Source organism: Leptonychotes weddellii, chromosome 15 (genome assembly GCF_054177405.1).
Source record: "Leptonychotes weddellii isolate Sample4059 chromosome 15, ASM5417740v2, whole genome shotgun sequence".
NCBI classification, from domain to species: domain Eukaryota; kingdom Metazoa; phylum Chordata; class Mammalia; order Carnivora; family Phocidae; genus Leptonychotes; species Leptonychotes weddellii.
This window is the reverse complement of record NC_138383.1, coordinates 2,491,841-2,509,104: the sequence shown is the minus strand read 5'-3', so window position 1 is coordinate 2,509,104 and position 17,264 is coordinate 2,491,841. Positions and strand designations below refer to the sequence as shown.

Below are 17,264 nucleotides of genomic sequence, written 5' to 3'. Positions count from 1 at the left end.
ATAGTAGACACCTTTGGTGGGGGTGAGGAGGGGAAGGGGGAGAGAGTGTGTGCACCCCTGCACCTCTAGACATCAAAATACCGCTGGAGAGGGGCGCCTGGGTGGCTCAGTCGTTAAGCGCCTGCCTTTGGCTCAGGTCATGATCCCAGCGTCCTGGGATCGAGCCCCACATCGGGCTCCCTGCTCGGCGGGAAGCCTGCTTCTCCCTCTTCCACTCCCCCTGCTTGTGTTCCTCTCTCACTGTGTCTCTCTCTGTCAAATAAATAAATAAAATCTTTAAGAAAAAAAAAAATACCGCTGGAGAACTCTCAACACCAGAAGAGCAGTGACCGGCTCCAGAGAGGGCACTGGGTGGCCAGGCCAGGAGCAAGAAGGATGTGCGGATCGGAGCATCTCAGGACCACTTTCTAAGAGCACAGGATTTGGAGTAGAGCAGCTCCTACTCCAGTCTGTCCCCACCCACAGGCTGTGACCTTGGGGTGGTAGTTGACCTTCCCCAGCCTCAGGCTGCTCATCTGAAAACACACGGGGCAGTAAGGAGAGGCGCGCCTCCCTGAGATCGGCCCAGGGTAATGCGTGGAGGCAGGTGCCCCATTGGTGTAGCCATGGGCACAGTTAAAACTGCTGTGGGAGGTGCTGACCTGTCCAGTGCAGCTCCGGAAAACAAATCCAGCTGTAACAGCATGAGACACATCCTTTGATGGATGTGTTTGCAGGACCTGCCTATTCCTTGCCTGTGAAGCCCCCTCTCCCCTCCCTGGGCCTCTTCTACCTATGACTTGATCTCCACCTCCATCTCCAGGATCCATCCCAGCTCACCATCGGCAGCTGCCTGACCAGCTACCCGGACCTGGAGTCCTGCCTTGGCCTTAAAGGCCCTGTGTCCCTGGCCCTGCATCCAATAATTTTCCTAGAATAAATGCCCCACCCCCGTGGCAGCCTACGCTGGGATACCCAGACCAGCCTGCCTGCTCACACCAGCTTCTGACTCTGGACAGGCCCGGATCTGGTCTTGGCCCTCGGGAGTCGGCCCCATCTGGCTGGAGGGGACCAGGGAGAGTATCCTCTGCATTCCTAACTGCAGAGCAGTGAGCATACACAGTTGCCGGAGTAACCACCATGACCCACAGGTCTCTAAGACACACAGCCTTCCTCTGAGAGCGCCCTGTTAGGTTGCTCAGCCTAGTTTACTTTCCAGGGGATGGGCCAACAGATACTCTTAAGAATCGCTCAATGAGGGCGCCTGGGTGGCTCAGTTGGTTGAGCGACTGCCTTCGGCTCAGGTCATGGTCCTGGAGTCCCGGGATCGAGTCCCGCATCGGGCTCCCTGCTCAGCAGGGGGTCTGCTTCTCCCTCTGACCCTCCCCCCTCTCATGTGCTCTCTCTCTCTCTCAAATAAATAAATAAAATCTTTAAAAAAAAAAAAAAGAATCGCTCAATGACTTTTTCAAAGAGAAAAATAACCAGGGCTCAGTGCTGTGAGGCTATATTTCCCATCTGTGCAGCTGTGGGGTGAGTTCAGGGCACCACCCCGAGCCCCCACACCCCTACACTCACTGATGCAATGCTGTGCGGCCCCAGGCAAGTTGCTAACCCCTGGGCCATTTCCTCACTGTAAAATCGGGAATGATAGCGGTATCCGTCTCATAGGCTGGTCCTGATGATTAAATGAGTTATCATTTGCAAACCGCTTGGAACGGGACCTGGCCTGCGAAGGCCCACCTGCCACGTGTTCTGCGTTAGGACTTAATGAAGAGGCGGGGAATGGCTGGGGAGAAAGTCCCAGCTGCTCCCTTCTCAGCTCCCCTCCAGGCCTTCTTGCTTCTCTCCCAGGAAGTTTGGGGTCAGCAACACTAAGCCTGAAATGCCTCGCTGCTGTAGCACAGAGAGGGCCCAGGCTCGGAGCTGGTGTGGGCAATGTATCAAAAGGTACAATGTTACCCCACGGGTCTCTCTGCATTGTCTTGGTTTTTATGATCACCTTTAGTTTGCTGTGAGAACTACTGATTTTTGCATTTATATCTGTTAATTCCCATTTTTTTCCTTTGAAAATTAACTTAAGAAGGATGAGTTAATTTAAAGGAAAAATGTCGACTACATAATAGCGCGGTTGGCGGGGGGACAGGACAGAATGTATAAATAGTAAGGGAGGGGAGCCAGAGACAAACCTGCTGGAGGCCGCCCCTGCTCTCGCCTGCCTCCCCTCTGCTCCCAACCATGTGGCCAGCCCCGGAAGCTTCTGGAGGGCAGCACTCGGTCTCCCCGGGGCAGATGTCCAGAGACTCCCTCCAGGGGAGTTCAGGACACTACTGAAAACTAACATTGTAATTCACCATACAAAGTTCACTTTACTATCAGCCTAACTAAAACAGGAGAAAACTCCAGCTGAAACAGAGCAGAGCACTGCATTCTGGAGCCACATGGAGGTGACTGACACTCAACACTGATTGCTCCATCCATATACTGCTCTCTGTCAGCTCAAAGCCTTTGTTCAATTGAGCCAGTCCAGGGGCTGGCAGTAATGGGTGGGACATCCAAGTGCTAACTGGCCAGGTCAAGAGTGACAGGGCGTATGATTGGGACACTGAAAGCCCCCTTTGTCAGGAGGCCTCGCCCCTGTAGAGCCAGCCCCGCATGCTGTCACCAGGAGGCGGCACTCTTGGGCTCTTCAACACCCCTTGAAGCCTTTCTCAAGCAGCTTCTGAAATAGGAATTCAGAACCTCCTGTTCCTCCAGCTTCTCCTTCCCCGGCTCCTCTGAAATAACCACATCAACCCTAGGGGCGTGGTCAAGGAGTATTTGTTTCCCCAAATTTTAGATGGAGCCGCAATGGAATGCCGGTTGTTCAGAGAAGAGAAGTAGAACTTTCCAAATCAGGTTTGCTTTCAGATCCATTGAGGGAAGGGATCATGTAGCCCCATGCTACGCACAAAGGCCACTCTGGATCTGTGTGCCTCCCAAGCTCTTTGTTCGATCAGATGCTGTGCAGGTGAGCCTGAGCACACATACACGTCTGGATCGGGAGGTCTGGAGTAGGCCTGAGAACCTGCATTTCTGAGTAGTTCCCAGGGGATTCTCATGCTGCTGGCCACAGTATCACACTTGAGAATCATTGCACTTAATAAAGGTTATGGGGGTACCTGGGTGGCTCAGTCAGTTAAGTGTCTCCTTGGGCTCAGATCATGATCCCAGGGTCCTGGGATCAAGTCCTGTGTGAGGCTCTCTGCTCAGTGGAGAGACTACTTCTCCCTCTGCCTCTGCTTCTCCTCCTTGCTTGTGCTCTCTCTCTCTCTCAAATAAATAAATTAAATTTATCTTTAAAAAAATAAAAATAGGGAAGCCTGGGTGGCTCAGTCGGTTAAACGTCTGCCTTCGGCTCAGGTCATGATCCAGGGCCCTGGGATGGAGCTCTGAATTGGGCTACAGGCAGCCGGCTTCTCCCTCTGCCTCTCCCTCTGCCACTCCCCCTCCTTGTGATTTCTCTCTCTCTCTCTCTCTCTCTCTCTCTCTGTGTCAAATAAATAAAATCTTTAAAATAAAAAAAATAAAAATAAAGGTTATGAATGAATGAATGAATAGAAGCTGGTCTGGCCCAACCTCCGCAGGTTAAACAGGATTACAACTGAGGCAGCCTCAGCCACCAGCTAGCCCTGAGCGGAAGTGGGAGGGGAGCACAGGTATCTCCAAGTTCAATCCCAGTAGGGCCAGGCCAGCCCTTTCTCTCAGGTGCTCTCTGCTGATGCGAGTAAGTCTATTCTTCCCAGAACCCAGGGAACTGCTTGGCCCAGATCCTCTCCTCCCCACTGAAGAGGATCCTTTGTCAAACGCGGCCGCTCCCTTTGGCCCATCCGCCTGGGACCCAACAGGAGCACCTGCCAATCATCAAGCCCCACAGCTGTGCTTGCGGTCCAGGCCATCTTTAGGATCAGGAGCCGACCGCCTTGCTGCGCCTTCTCACCTAACGGCACTGAGTGCTTTGCGCATCTACTGGCTGCGAGGCGAGGCAGCTGGACTCGTTCGTTCGGCGCCCAGCCCCAGGCCCGCGGAGGACCCGAGCGAGGGGTCCAGGTCCCTCAGGCAAGCAGCAGGGACCGAGGATGGGCCTGGGCGCCCCATCAGGAGGGGTGTCAACGAGAGGTGATTCGCAGGGGTGTGTCGGAGGGCAGCCCGGCTCGTCCGCGCGTTTCTGGGGGCGAGCGGCCTCCCCTCCCCCACGCCCGCCGTCCCGGGTGCGCAGCGCCCCTCACCCAGACCGCCGAGCTGCGGGAGCTCCTGTTGCCATGGTTACCCGCCGCGCTCCGCTCCGCGCCGCGGGAGGTGCCAGAGCCGCAGGCGGTGCGCAGTCGCTGAGCCCGGAGCTGGGGGCGCAGGCGGGACGCGACACGGAACGCCGCGCGCGCCGCACACGCACGCTGCCCTGTCACATCCCACCCCCACACACCGTATAGACACCGCACACAACAGAACACACACCACTCACATGCGCGCACGCATCACTCGCGCTGCACTCACCGCATCCACCCCCACTGTACGCATCACTTCCCATGCCAGCCACACACACCGTGATCCTCGTACCACACGCACACACCCTAAACCCACTCGGGACCCGGACACCTGAAGATGCGCTGTTGGAACAGGTCCCCGGCGTCTACACTCGCAGGCACAGCCCGCAGAGGGTCGCAGCCGGGTCCGCGCACGCGCAGCAAGCTGGTGCACCCCTCCCCTTTGTGACCCTCTCTGCAGATCCACCTTGTAGGGTCACGTCAGAGGAGGGGTGGCCTCCTAGGCACGCACTCCCCGACAGGAAGGTCGCCGCGGCTGCCCGGGGTCCACCACCAACCCTACCGGGAGCGCCCAGACACCTGCCATCCGCGGGGACTCGGGGGCAGGCGCGACCAAAGCGCAGCAGGCGGTGTCCGAAGGTGACCAGGTCCGGGCCGCTCATTCAGCAAGGACCCGCGAGACGCTGAGCCTCGGGACCCGCGACCTCGGGGACACCTCCGTTTCCTCATCCCTCCATCCCGCGTGGCAGGAGCAGGAGAAGGGTGGGAGAATCTGGGGACCAGGAAGGGACCCAGGCCACTCACATGCCACATACCGGGAGTGCCAAGAAATCCCGGTATCTCAGTCATGCGGAAGAGAACCTAATCCAGTCAATTTTTTAAATTTTGTTTTTGGTGATAAATCACTGCGTGGCTTTTGACTTAAATCTCCAAAGAAGTTCAGAAAGCGACGCCTGGGTGGCTCAGTGCGTTGAGCGTCTGCCTTTGGCTCAGGTCGTGATGTCTAGGTCCTGGTATCCAGCCTGGCAACGGGCTCCCTGCTCAGCGGGAAGTCTGCTTCTCCCTCTGCCCCTCCCCCCTCGTGCACCTTCACTCACTCTCTCTCAAATAAATAAAATCTTAAAAAAAAAAGTTCAGAAAGAGGAGGAACATAGCCCTAGCAAAACTCTCCCATTATCATGTGTGAATTTATATAAAGTTTTCTCATAGTCTACACTAATAAATGAAAAACAGGAATGAACCAAGTCTTAGGAAATAAATAATATTCACCCACAGACATATGAACTATTTAAAAACATGCAGCCCCATCCATCTCATTAAGAGATGCAGTTCAAGGGGCGCCTGGGTGGCTCAGTCGGTAAGCGTCTGCCTTCGGCTCAGGTCATGATCCCAGGGTCCTGGGATCGAGTCCCACATCGGGCTCCCTGTTCGGCGGGAGGCCTGCTTCTCCCTCTCCCACTCGCCCTGCTTGTGTTCCTGCTCTCGCTGTCTCTCTCTCTGTCAAATAAATAAATAAAATCTTTAAAAAAAAAAAAAAGATGCAGTTCAAAATTTTAACTTTTATATATATTGTATTTATATATTATATATTACATATATAATAAATGTATACCACAATTTAATATACTTACGTTCATTTGGTCAATTGATTGATTGCATTACTCAATCCAGAATAATTTTTTTTTCATACTAAGAGCCTTAGAGTTGCCGGAAATAACACGTTAAATTTAAATTATGCCTTTCTTGCAGAAACCTATGCTTGGGGGTGCCTGGGTGGCTCAGTCGTTGGGCGCCTGCCTTCGGCTCAGGTCATGGTCCCAGGGTCCTGGGATCGAGCCCCACATCGGGCTCCCTGCTCCGCGGGAAGCCTGCTTCTCCCTCTCCCACTCCTCCTGCTTGTGTTCCCTCTCTCGCTGTATCTCTCTCTGTCAAATAAATAAAATCTTTAAAAAAAAAAAAAAGAAAGAAACCTATGCTTGAGTGATTAGTGAATTACTTTCAAACATAAAAATGTTTTTATTAAAATAAAATTCAGGGGAAGAAGTGAGACAGGACCCCCGCCCCGCCAGGTGAAAGAGAAAAGAACCAAGAAGAATTTGTCTATCTCTCTGGTCTCTCTGGTCTCTCTGGTCTCAGAGGTCACTTCACTACATTATTTACATTTCATTTGATATATTTAAAAGAATGGCCCCAGGGAAATGGGAGGCAGTTGCATTTAGGAAAAGAAAAGAACCTTTTCTTGCAAAGAGTGCAGGGGAGGCTGACTTCACCAAACAAAAAACGCCATCAAGTATTTAAAAGGCAAAAAAAAGTCACAAGAAAACCGAGTTTCCAGCGGCCACTTTCTCACGTGATTATGCTAATCCTAAAGGTCAGGACACACGACAGGAAGAGCAAAGGTCAGGGCTAAAATTCTGATTATCAGAGGTTCACAGGAAATAAACAGGGTTTTCTTATTGGGGGACGCTGAGATTTGGGGTTATCCTAGGGTGCAAAGCGGTTTGTTGGTTTGGTTTGTCTGTGACAGAGGAACAGGATTTGCTCAATGACCTTGAAAGCAGGTCAGAATGTCAGGTTTTGCTTCTACAGAGCGAGGAACTGTTCTATTTTTTAAAAGTTGGTGTTTGGGGTGCCTGGGTGGCTCAGTCGTTAAGCTTCTGCCTTCCGCTCAGGTCATGATCCCGGGGTCCTGGGATCGAGCCCGGCATCGGGCTCCCTGCTTGGCGGGAAGCCTGCTACTCCCTCTCCCACTCCCCCTGCTTGTGTTCCTGCCCTTGCAATCTCTCTCTCTCAAACACATAAATAAAATCTTAAAATAAAATAAAATAAAAGTTGGTGTTTACAATACACCAGAAATCCCATCCTTTGCACCCTTGTGAACTTAATGACAAAAAACGGTAGATACCAACCTCAAAAGGTACCAAAAGGGCATTTTTCCAAATTCTTGCAGGGGCTCCATGGACAAAGCAGCTTGGAGGCCGCTGACCTAGTTCTACTTCCTGTTGGACCCAAGAATCGGAGGAGGTGTCGGTGACAAGCAAGCCACCAAGGAGCGCAGAGAGGACACTCACCTGGGAAATGCAAGTCCAAGCCACAGCATGCCACCTTACACCCAAAGGAGGACCATCATAATAAAAGAAGAGAAAGAAAGAAAAGTGACAGGTGCCTCTGCAGACGTGGCACGGCAGCCACGTGGAAAGCAGGCCGGGGCTTCCTCAGCAGGGGACACACGCAGGCGCTGGTGACCAGGGGTGCCACGGCTGGTGCATGTCCCAGGAACGAATGTCCATAGCAGCATTCTTGATAATTGCCAAAAGGTGGAAACAGCCCAAAGACACGGGCGTAGACAGAAGCAGGGATCAGCGAAGTGCGGTGCGTCCCCACCACGGGACATGACACGCCCTGGAAAGGAGGGAAGTCCCCTCCCCGCCCCCCGCTGCGTGGATGGCCCTCAGAGACACGCAGAGGGGAAGAAAGACACAAAAGGCCCCACATCACAGGATTCCTTTTTTGCCGCATGTCCAGAATAGACAAATCCTAGGAGGCAGAAAGCAGGGGAGGGCTGCGGGGCTGGGGTGGGTGGCTGGGGGGGTTGGTCAGCAGCTGCTGAGTGAGTATAGCTCCCTTGTGGTGAGATGAAAATGTCCGGGAACCAGAGAGTAGTCACGCTTGTACAGCATCTTGAAGGTACTAGATGCTACTGAATTATACGCTTGAGAGAGTTAAAATGGTAAGTTTCATGTTCTGCGTATTTTAGCACAATTTTTGAAAAAACAGATTCCGGGACTCCACCAAAAATCAAAACAAAAAGCAGGGAGGCTGCAAATAGGGGCTGTGTTTCAGGCCAGGGAGCCTCAATAGCAGGGCTCAGTCGGCTTAGCTGGCTTCCCCAGAGCTGCCCTGGTCCTCTGGTTGGCTAATAAATATGCCGCCAGGGAGGGACCCAAAGGCTGGGCTGGGGGAGGGGAGCCAGGAGGAGCAGCTTGAGTGCGCACTCCCCCACCCCCAGAGCCTGGCTAAGCCCCCATCCTCCATCAGAGAGGCTCAGGGAAGGTGGGCAGGGATGCTCCAGTGAGCACCAGCCTTCTTAAGGCTTTGCTGGGGCTGTCTTGAGAGTTCGGCCCACTGGTTGGGCAGGAGGCTGTGAGAGTCCAGGTATGGGAGGGGGTGACCCAGAGCCTGTCCACACGGACCAGGTTCCACACAGCGGCCGGGTCTGCTGAGCTGGGCATGTGGGGCCAGGATTCTGAGGCTGGCCTGGGTCCCGGGGGGCGAGCCGGCCTTTGAGAGAGAGGCCTGTCCTCTGGGCCAGCCCAAGCTATCCCATGAGGACTTAGGTGTGTGGATGATCTTCCTGGGCAAATCCGAGTTCATGCAGGAGGGGTATGAAGCTTTTCACCGGGCCGTACAGTGCGCCAATCCTCTTAGAAGCGTCAAGTCCTCTTCTCCCTACCACGAGCAGACGCAGGCATGCAGATCTTTGAGAAGACCCTGACGGGCAAGACCATCACCCTCGAGGTGGAGCCCACTGACACCACTGAGAATGTCAAAGCCAACATCCAGGACAAGGAGGGCATCCTGCCTGACCTGCTGCATCTGATTTCTGTGGGCGAACAGCTGGAAGATGGCGGCACTGTCCGACTACAATATCCAGAGAGAGTCCACCCTGCACTTGGTGCTTCACCTGCAGGCTGGCATCATCATCGAGCCTTCCCTTCACACACTGGCCCAGAAATACAACTGCGACCAGACGAACCACGGCAAGCATTTTGCTCGGCGGCATTCCCGGGGCTGTCAACTGCGCCACACCAACAACCCGCGCCCCAAAGAGGTCAAATAAGGCCCCTCAACCAGCTCTTCCTTCGCCCACAAGGTGGCCTCCTGCCCGAGCCCAAGGACCTGGGGCCTCAACAAAGTTTCCCTTTCATTGCCTGGAGCAGTAAAAAAAAAAAAAGGCTTTGCGGTGGGGGGGCCCTGCCGCAGGGAGGGCAAATCCTGGTGAAGTGCCTCCTGCTGGCTCACTTTGCAGAACGACCCTTTTCAATCATCAGATTGAAGCAATCCTCAGATTGCTTGATTTTTAAACAGAGAAAACACCTTAAGGGATACCTCCTACCCTCCTCATAAAATATGCAGGTTGAATGTATTCCCCATCTGGAATTAACTAGGGAAGGGGTTCTTTTAACCAGCAGCTCCTTGTGAGAAACTCATTCTGGAAAACAAATGCAAGAACCAGCCTTTCTGAGTCAACCACACCGCAGAGAAAAGCCCTCGGGAAGGCCGGTGTGTTGTGTGAAAGCCTCAGGTGAACAGGCAGACGACAGCACCTGCCACAAGCATGAATCCGCCGCGTCCGGCCCTGGCAGTGGGGAGCCCGGTGTGTCCGTCCAGGACAAGTCCTTTCTCCTGCGCCACACCCGCGAGGGAGGACTGGCCTTGAAAAGTCTCTGGCTCCGGGTTTGCTTTTGGTCATGTGATTCTTGATATCGCTACTCTTAAGACTTCATTAAACAAGTAGTATTTCTTATTTACATCATTTTCTTTTTTTTATGTCATTTTCAAAAGAAGTTTGCTCTTCTCATATGAAACGTGGTTACAGTCAGTTCTAAGAAATACAAATGGCCCGTAAGCAAGCACAGAGACGGATGTTCATCCTAAAGACCCACAATTCCCAACTGCAAAGAGGTGCTATGTGGACCCGAAAATTCTTTTGAAAGATAACCTGAAAAGCCAGGGCCCTCCTGCCTCCTCTCACCCTGAGTGAGAAGCATTCATCATCACTACCTACACTTTGCTCTTTGTTTTTTTTTTCGGGGGGGGATCCCATATTCGGTTTTGCCATGGATTATGTACCAGACCCCGGGCAAATCGCATCCTCTCTGTGCCCATTTTCCTCTTGGTTAAAATGGGGATTCATGTAGTTTTGCCCTTTTGCTAGTACGTAGGCTGAGCAAGGCCTCCTGTCCTGTTATACTGACCACAGAGGCCACCATACAACCAAAGCGTTCGTATTCTGCGTCACCTGCATCCGTAAGGATGCCACGCTTCCCTTTCATCCACAGAGAGAATCTGGCCACCCGCTATGTTGGCACTGTAAGAATGAGCACGAACTGGGGGGCTTAAAACATCCCAGACTCATTCTCTCACAGCTCTGGAGCTCAGAAGTCGGCCTGGGCCACCCCTTCAAGGCTGTAGGGGAGGATCCTTCCTGCCTTCCCACTCCCAGTGGCTGCCCGCACCTGCAGGCTTGTGGCTGTTCGCTCCAGTCTCTGTCTCTGTGGTCCCGTGGCTGCCCCTCCTGCTTGGGCCTTCTACTCTTCCGTCTCTTAGAAGGACCCTTGTCATTGGACTTAGGACCCACTCAGTTAATCCAGGATGATGTCATCTCCAGATCCTTAATTACATCCGCAAGCACCCTCTTCCATAAAGGCTCACATTCAGAGGTAAGGAGGGTCAGGACCTGCGCGTGTCTTCCCAGCGGCCACCACTCAACCGTCCACACCTGCTTGCTTCCTATGCCTAACAGGTTCGCAGTGGGGGCGATTAGGATTCCACTGATCAGAAATCAAACCCATGATTAGGATATCATGACCTAGATGACTTAGTCACCTACTAGTAGAACTGAGCCTCATCCGGAACCCAGCCAGAGGTCCACTAAAATGCCCTGCGGGAAATCAAAACGGGACAGGGACCCGTTTGCTGGGGATGAAACAGATCCGCTGGGCTCTTGGCCCGCAGACCTACCCTGCGTGCATACTCCATACGCAGGAATACTCTTCTCTCCCCGAAACATGGAGACCTTTCCGCCTGTTTCCTATTTTCCACGTTTGATAGAGACGCAGGTAATGGAAATATTTTGGCTTTTTTTTAACTCGACTAAAAGGAAAACAACAACGTAAGCACGATAACGTACGGCAGTCAGCCTCTGGTCTGTGTCCGGATGCCACCGTCCCGGGATGAGGAGCTGCTCACTGCCGGTCACTGACACACAGGACCACAGCCCAGTGTGGCCACAGTGCCCTATCTTTCACAAGAAGCTGGACACTGGATATTCTTGGAGGGTGAAATCTCCCAAGTATTAAATGTTGACAATTCAGTATATTTAAAAGCCCTGGTTAGTATGTGTACATCCCATGTCCACAGATCCACAGAAGCAGTATCACCTACAGTCAAGGGACGGAAGCACCCCATTTTGGCCATCGATGGATGAGCGGGTAAGCAATATGGGGTCCATCCAGACAAGGGAATCTGATTCATCCATAAAAAGGAAGGACATTCTGACACCGACTACACATGGAGGAACCTCAAGGACACAGTGCTCGGTGAAATCAGCCAGTTGCAAAAGGACAGATCCTCTCGGATTCTACTTACGTGAGGTACCTGGAGTCGTCGAATCCGGAAAGCTGAGAGGTTGTCAGGGGCTGGTGTTCCATGGGGACACTGTCAGTTTGGGACAATGAAACACCTCCAGAGACAGACGGTGGTGGTGGTTGTAACAGTGTAAATGTAATTAGTGGTTTTATGTTGTGTACATCTCACCACAATTTAAATTTAAAAAAAAAGGACCCACCTTGGGCTGATCACTGGCCACACATCACATCTGGATGGCGAAGGATGCCTGCCAGTTTGGGAGTTGGGCAAAGTTCCTTGAAGGCAGCGACCCTGTCTTATTTGCTGGTGTTCCCCTGGCGCCCAGGCCACCACCTGTCCAGCAGGTGCTCAGTGCTTGAGATGTAACAGAGCTTTGATGTTTCGGCTTTTCAATGCCGTGTCTGTGGTGTACATATGGTACAAAGGGATTGTGTGCGCAGAGAATCGTGTGAACCTACACACACACACGGAGGAGACGAGTGGGTGAGGAGTGTCCAGGGCACCTAATGCTACCCACTTAGCCATCCAGACATTCAGGTTGCAACCTCTGGTCATCTGGACCTTAAAATCCTTCCCTCGGATTATGTAGAAACCTTTCATTATTCAGAGGGATGAGAGAGAGGATGTTGGGGGGACACAGAACCAGAGAACTAGTTGGAAGGATGCGCAAGGGGCTGTGGGAAGAGACATCAGCATGTCCAAGTTCAAATGCAAAGCCACCCAAAGCCAGAGGGGGAAGCTGCTCTTTACAGGAAAGAGAAGAGGAAAATGTCCTGTCGTTAAAGATCTTCAGCTTCAGATACCAGGTGTTTGAAGAGTCTGCTCTTTGCACCCAAGCCCCGGCCAGCCCACCCTAGAGCAAGGTATCAGAGACTTTGGAGAGGGGAACAGCAGCTGCTCCCCATTGTCACCCCGGCCCTCACCCCCTGCCCCTCTCTCTTTTGTCCTGGGGAGGCCCCAACCTCGTCACCAAACTAGCCCACCTGCGGGGCCAACAAGCCCAGACAGGAACCAACAGATATGGTCAATGCAGGTCTTGCTCCAATAACTGGATCTCCATATTTATCATGAATCTTCCTGGCCCACCCTCTCCCGTCCCCACTCCCCTCTTCAACCCAACCCACTCCCCCACACTCCTCCCCACCTCTACCCTCTCCTCAACCCAATAGTAGATGACATGCCATCGTGGGGGCAGCGAGGCTTCAACTCACACCAATTCAAGTCACTACTGACCGCAGGGAGCTTTTGGTTAGGAAGGATTCTGAGGTCCAGTCTAGGCTCAGAAGGCAAGGGTGCTGTGGTAAGTTGGTGCAGATGGCCTGAGAAACAAGATGGAGAATGATGGTGCCTTCTGGTTCTGGGGTTTTTATTCTAAAGTGCGTACCAAAATCAAACAAACGTTTCCTTTTGACATTGTGCAATGAAGGTATGTAAGCAAAGGAACGCCATGATTGAGCTGCTGAGTCTCAAAACTCACATCAGTAGAACCATCTACCTGTTTTGCTGTAGGTATAAAATTATTTCCTTTCCATGCCTTTCAAATACAGGGTCCTAATTTCTCCGGCCGCCTGTGGGTCAGGGTTTCGGGAGGAGCGGCTGGTCTCTGACCCACAGATTTCACATCAGGAAAGTGTCTTATTTGTCCTCTCGCTCCCACTTCCTATGCGGAGCTCACCACAGCGCTACCTGGGATGTCTCCTACGGGACACTAGCCAAGTCCCGTCAACAAAAAAGGAGTCAATTTGTGGCGTAGACACTCAACGGAATACTACCTGAAATGAGCCAGACAGAAAAGAGCACATTCCGTACCATTCCATTTATACAGATTTCTAAAACAGCCAAACCAATCTGTGGGGTTGCAAGTGAGAACAGAGGTGAGTTCTGGGGGCTGGAGGAGACCTTCCCCACGCCATTGTGCCTCTCAGAGCGGTAGCTACACAGACATCAACTCACGTGAAAATACGCCGAGCTCTGTCCTTAAGATCCGTACCCTTTACTTAATGTAAGTTAGAGCTCAATTTTATAAGCTGCTTTTCCTGGGAGCGTATGTTTTATATGTATGGAAAACACAATATACAAAAGCATTTTTAAAGTATCTTAAATATGTACGAAAACACAAAATATATTTTTTTTACTGGGAGCATGTATTATTTTATATGGACAACACAGTATGTGAGGAAAATAGAAGACCAGCCTCTTGAGTTTGTCTCGGGGCACCTGGGGGGCTCAGTGGTTTGGGTGTCCGACTCTTGATTTCCGCTCAGGTTGTGATCTCAGGGTGGTGAGATCCAGCCCCACATCCAACTCTGCACTCTGCGGGGAGTCTGCTTGGGGATTCTCTCTCCCTCTGCCCCCCCCCCCACGCTCTCACGCTCTCTCTCTCTCTCAAATGGATAAATAAGGGGTGCCTGGGTGGCTCAGTCAGTGAAGCATCTGCCTTAGGCTCAGGTCATGATCCCGGGGTCCTGGGATCAAGTCCTACATCGGGGTCCCTGCTCAGCCAGAAGCCTGCTTCTCCCTCTGACCCTCCCCTTGCTTGTGCTCTCTCTCTCTCTCTGACAAATAAATAAATAAAATATTTAAAAATAAAAATAAAAAAATAAGATGGATAAATAAATCTTAAAAAAAAAAAAGAAAAAGAAAAGAAAGTTTGTCTCCCGGCCCCTCCACATGCAAACGGGTCCCCTTTTGGGGGCTGTCCACAGCTCACCCCGCTCCTCAGTCTTACCTCCCCTCCCTGGCACCTGGCCACCCCGGCTTTGGGGCGGAAGACATTTCTAAATACTTGCACTCCAGAAATTGTGAGATCAAAAGAATCTTGGCCTATGTTTCCAGAGGTCACGTCCAGGGGCAGGCCTTGGCCCCGGGGGCAGCGCCATCTCGAGCCGCAGGGCTCTGCATTGCCAAAGACCGTGGGAAGGGCTCTGGGGGGCTCCTGGGCCGCGTTCAGCACATCAGAGGAGGTTTCCTGCGATTGACCACCGTGGGAAGGCAGGAGAGCTCAGGATGAATCCGGGCAAGGCTCCCACGGTGTCAAAACAAAGCTGACTTTTCCTTTACAGCTGCAGAGTCAGCCCCAAGGGGTCAGGGAGTAGGAGGTGCCCACAGCGGTGCTCCGGGGTCAATACTGCAGCCCCCTGAGCACCTATATCCATAACAAGGAAAACAGGGTCCAGCAGGTGGTGGGGATTGTGTTCTTTCCGGTTGTCTCACTGCTTAGAGAATCAGCGGGTCCCCTGGTTTGGTCCAGCAGGAAATGGGGAAGCAGAAGGAAGAGGAAACCAGTAGATATTCTCCACAGGACAGCCCAACTCTCTTCCCAGGATGAAGCTTCCAGACTCCTGCTGCCACCCAGATGCTGGCAATTTCCTAGGTGAACCCACCAGTGTCTCCCGGCTCAGGAGCAAGCAGCGGGAAGGTGAGGACCACTTGGCATTTTGTCATTCAGCTGCATCTTTCCGCTGAAAGACAGGTTATCACGTAGCCGTTTGAGGGCCAGGCTAGGAGCATCTCCTCTTTCCAAAAGAGGAGAAGCTGAGATGTAGAGGGTTTGCACACCCCCAAAGACACACAGGACTGCTGAGAAGGCCAAGGGCACCCCCTGTCCATTCCTACCTCCTGCTATCAACGCCCCCTGAGGCAGAAGGCCCCGAATACTATACAAAGCTGACACCAGAGGGACAGACAGGGTAGAAACTATGACATAGAAAGTTACCAGTCGTGACCCAGAGAAACTTCATATGCTATGTGAGCCAAAGCTAGCTCATGTGTTTTGACTCGAGTTCAAAAAGTATGGCAGATATTTCAAATGCCAGGTTGACCAGCTATCCCGATTTGCTCAAGATTCTCCCGGTCTTAGCACTGAAAATCCCTTATACTGGGTAGCCATGTGTCCTAGGCTGCCATAACTCATTACCACAATTTGGAGGGCTTAACACAACAGAGATGTATTCTGTCCCAGTTCTGGGGACCAGAGGTCTGAAATCGAAATGTCAGCAGGGTTGATTCTTTCTAGAGACCTGAAGAGAGACTCCTTCCTTGCCTCTTTCAGCTTCCAGTGGTTGTCCCGTGATCCTTGGCATCCCTTGACTTGTAGACATATTCCAGTCTCTGCCTCCATCCTCACGTGGCCTTCTTCCTGTGCCTGCCTCAAATCTTTCTCAGGTAAGGACAGGTGTCGTTGCATTTAGGGTGGCCCTAAATCTGGAGTGATCCCACCTTGAGATCCTTGCCATAATTACATCTGCAAAGACGCTTTTTCCAAATAAGATTAAATTCACAGGTCCCAAGGGTTAGAACTTGGAAATATGGAGGACGCAAGTCAACTCATTCCAGCAGAAGAAAAACCAGGATGGAATCGGTCCCAGAGAGACCAGGATGATGGTCACCTGTTCCCCCCCACACACACCTCCACCACTCAGGACAGACCTTCTGCAGGAGGCAGAGGTGGGGCTCCCCGATCCAGCCCTGTGCTCACCTCAGGGAGTGGAAAGCTTGTCACCATTGCTGGGCAAGGCCCGTGTGGCCAGTTCCTGGGCAAAAGACCCCTTTCCCTGGGGTGGAGAAGACAGAATAAAGCCTCTTTATCTGCCTGCGAGCATCTGGTAGCCCCTTTGGTGGGATGGAAGCCCTGTGGTCCCCACATCTGTGGCCTCTCTTCTAGTCCTACGCTCTGTCCTACTCTCTGACATTCCTTTACTACATCCTACTCTTGGCCTCTGCTCTTTGACTCAGGCTATTTTTAGAGCAGGCACATAGTAACATAATAATGACATCTAAGGCCTGCTGGGGGCCCAGACCCACACCTGCTGGACACCCAGAGTCTTCCTGGGGGCGATTTCCATGGGGGTCTCCCTCCTGGGGGCCTCCATCCAGAGGTCGGGAGCTGGGTAGGCCCCTACGTCCAGAATAGCAGACGGGAGTCGGAAAGAGAGAAAGCAGGTGCACTCAGGAGCCCCTGTGGGGAAATCAGCCCAGGGAGACCTGCCTTCCACGGTTCTCAAGGGATGACAACAATTGGAGCTTCAGAAATATCCCACTGCTCGGTCTCATGACCCTGAGGCCATAACCTGAGTCAAAACCAAGAGTCAGACGCTTCACCAACTGATCCACCCAGGCACCCCAGAAATATCCCGCTTTTTAAATTTCAGCTCCGATTAAAAAGAACATGAGTGGATTAGGGAAATGCAAATGCTGAGCATAAGAAGCCAGGCACCCAGGCCACACACTATATGGTTCCATTTATAGGCAATGTCCAGAACCGGCAAATCCATGGAGAGAAAGTAGATCAGGGGTTGTCAGGGGCTGGGGGACGAGGACAGACAGCTCCTGGGCACAGAGCTTACAAATTTAACCTTTGGTCCATCTGATTTTTTTTAATTTTTATGTCGACGTAAGGAGTACAACATTATTACTTTTTCCCTAAAGGATTACCAATCAGTCTGTGACCTTTTATGGCCTATCCCTTCCCTCTACTCTCCACCCGTCCTAATGTCACTACCATCAGAAGGTCAGAACCCTCCGTGTGAGTCTCCCGGGGCTGCCGTAACCAAGTACTGTGAACTGTGTGGCTTGAAACAACAGGGCATTAGTTCCTCGTGGTTCCGGGCA

At 52.3% G+C, this 17,264-nt stretch overlaps 1 pseudogene; it reads left to right on the top strand.

Moving 5' to 3' along the window:
• Nucleotides 1-8,753: 8,753 nt before the first annotated feature.
• LOC102744832 (ubiquitin-ribosomal protein eL40 fusion protein pseudogene) lies at nucleotides 8,754-9,123 on the top strand (annotated as a pseudogene).
• Nucleotides 9,124-17,264: the final 8,141 nt, after the last annotated feature.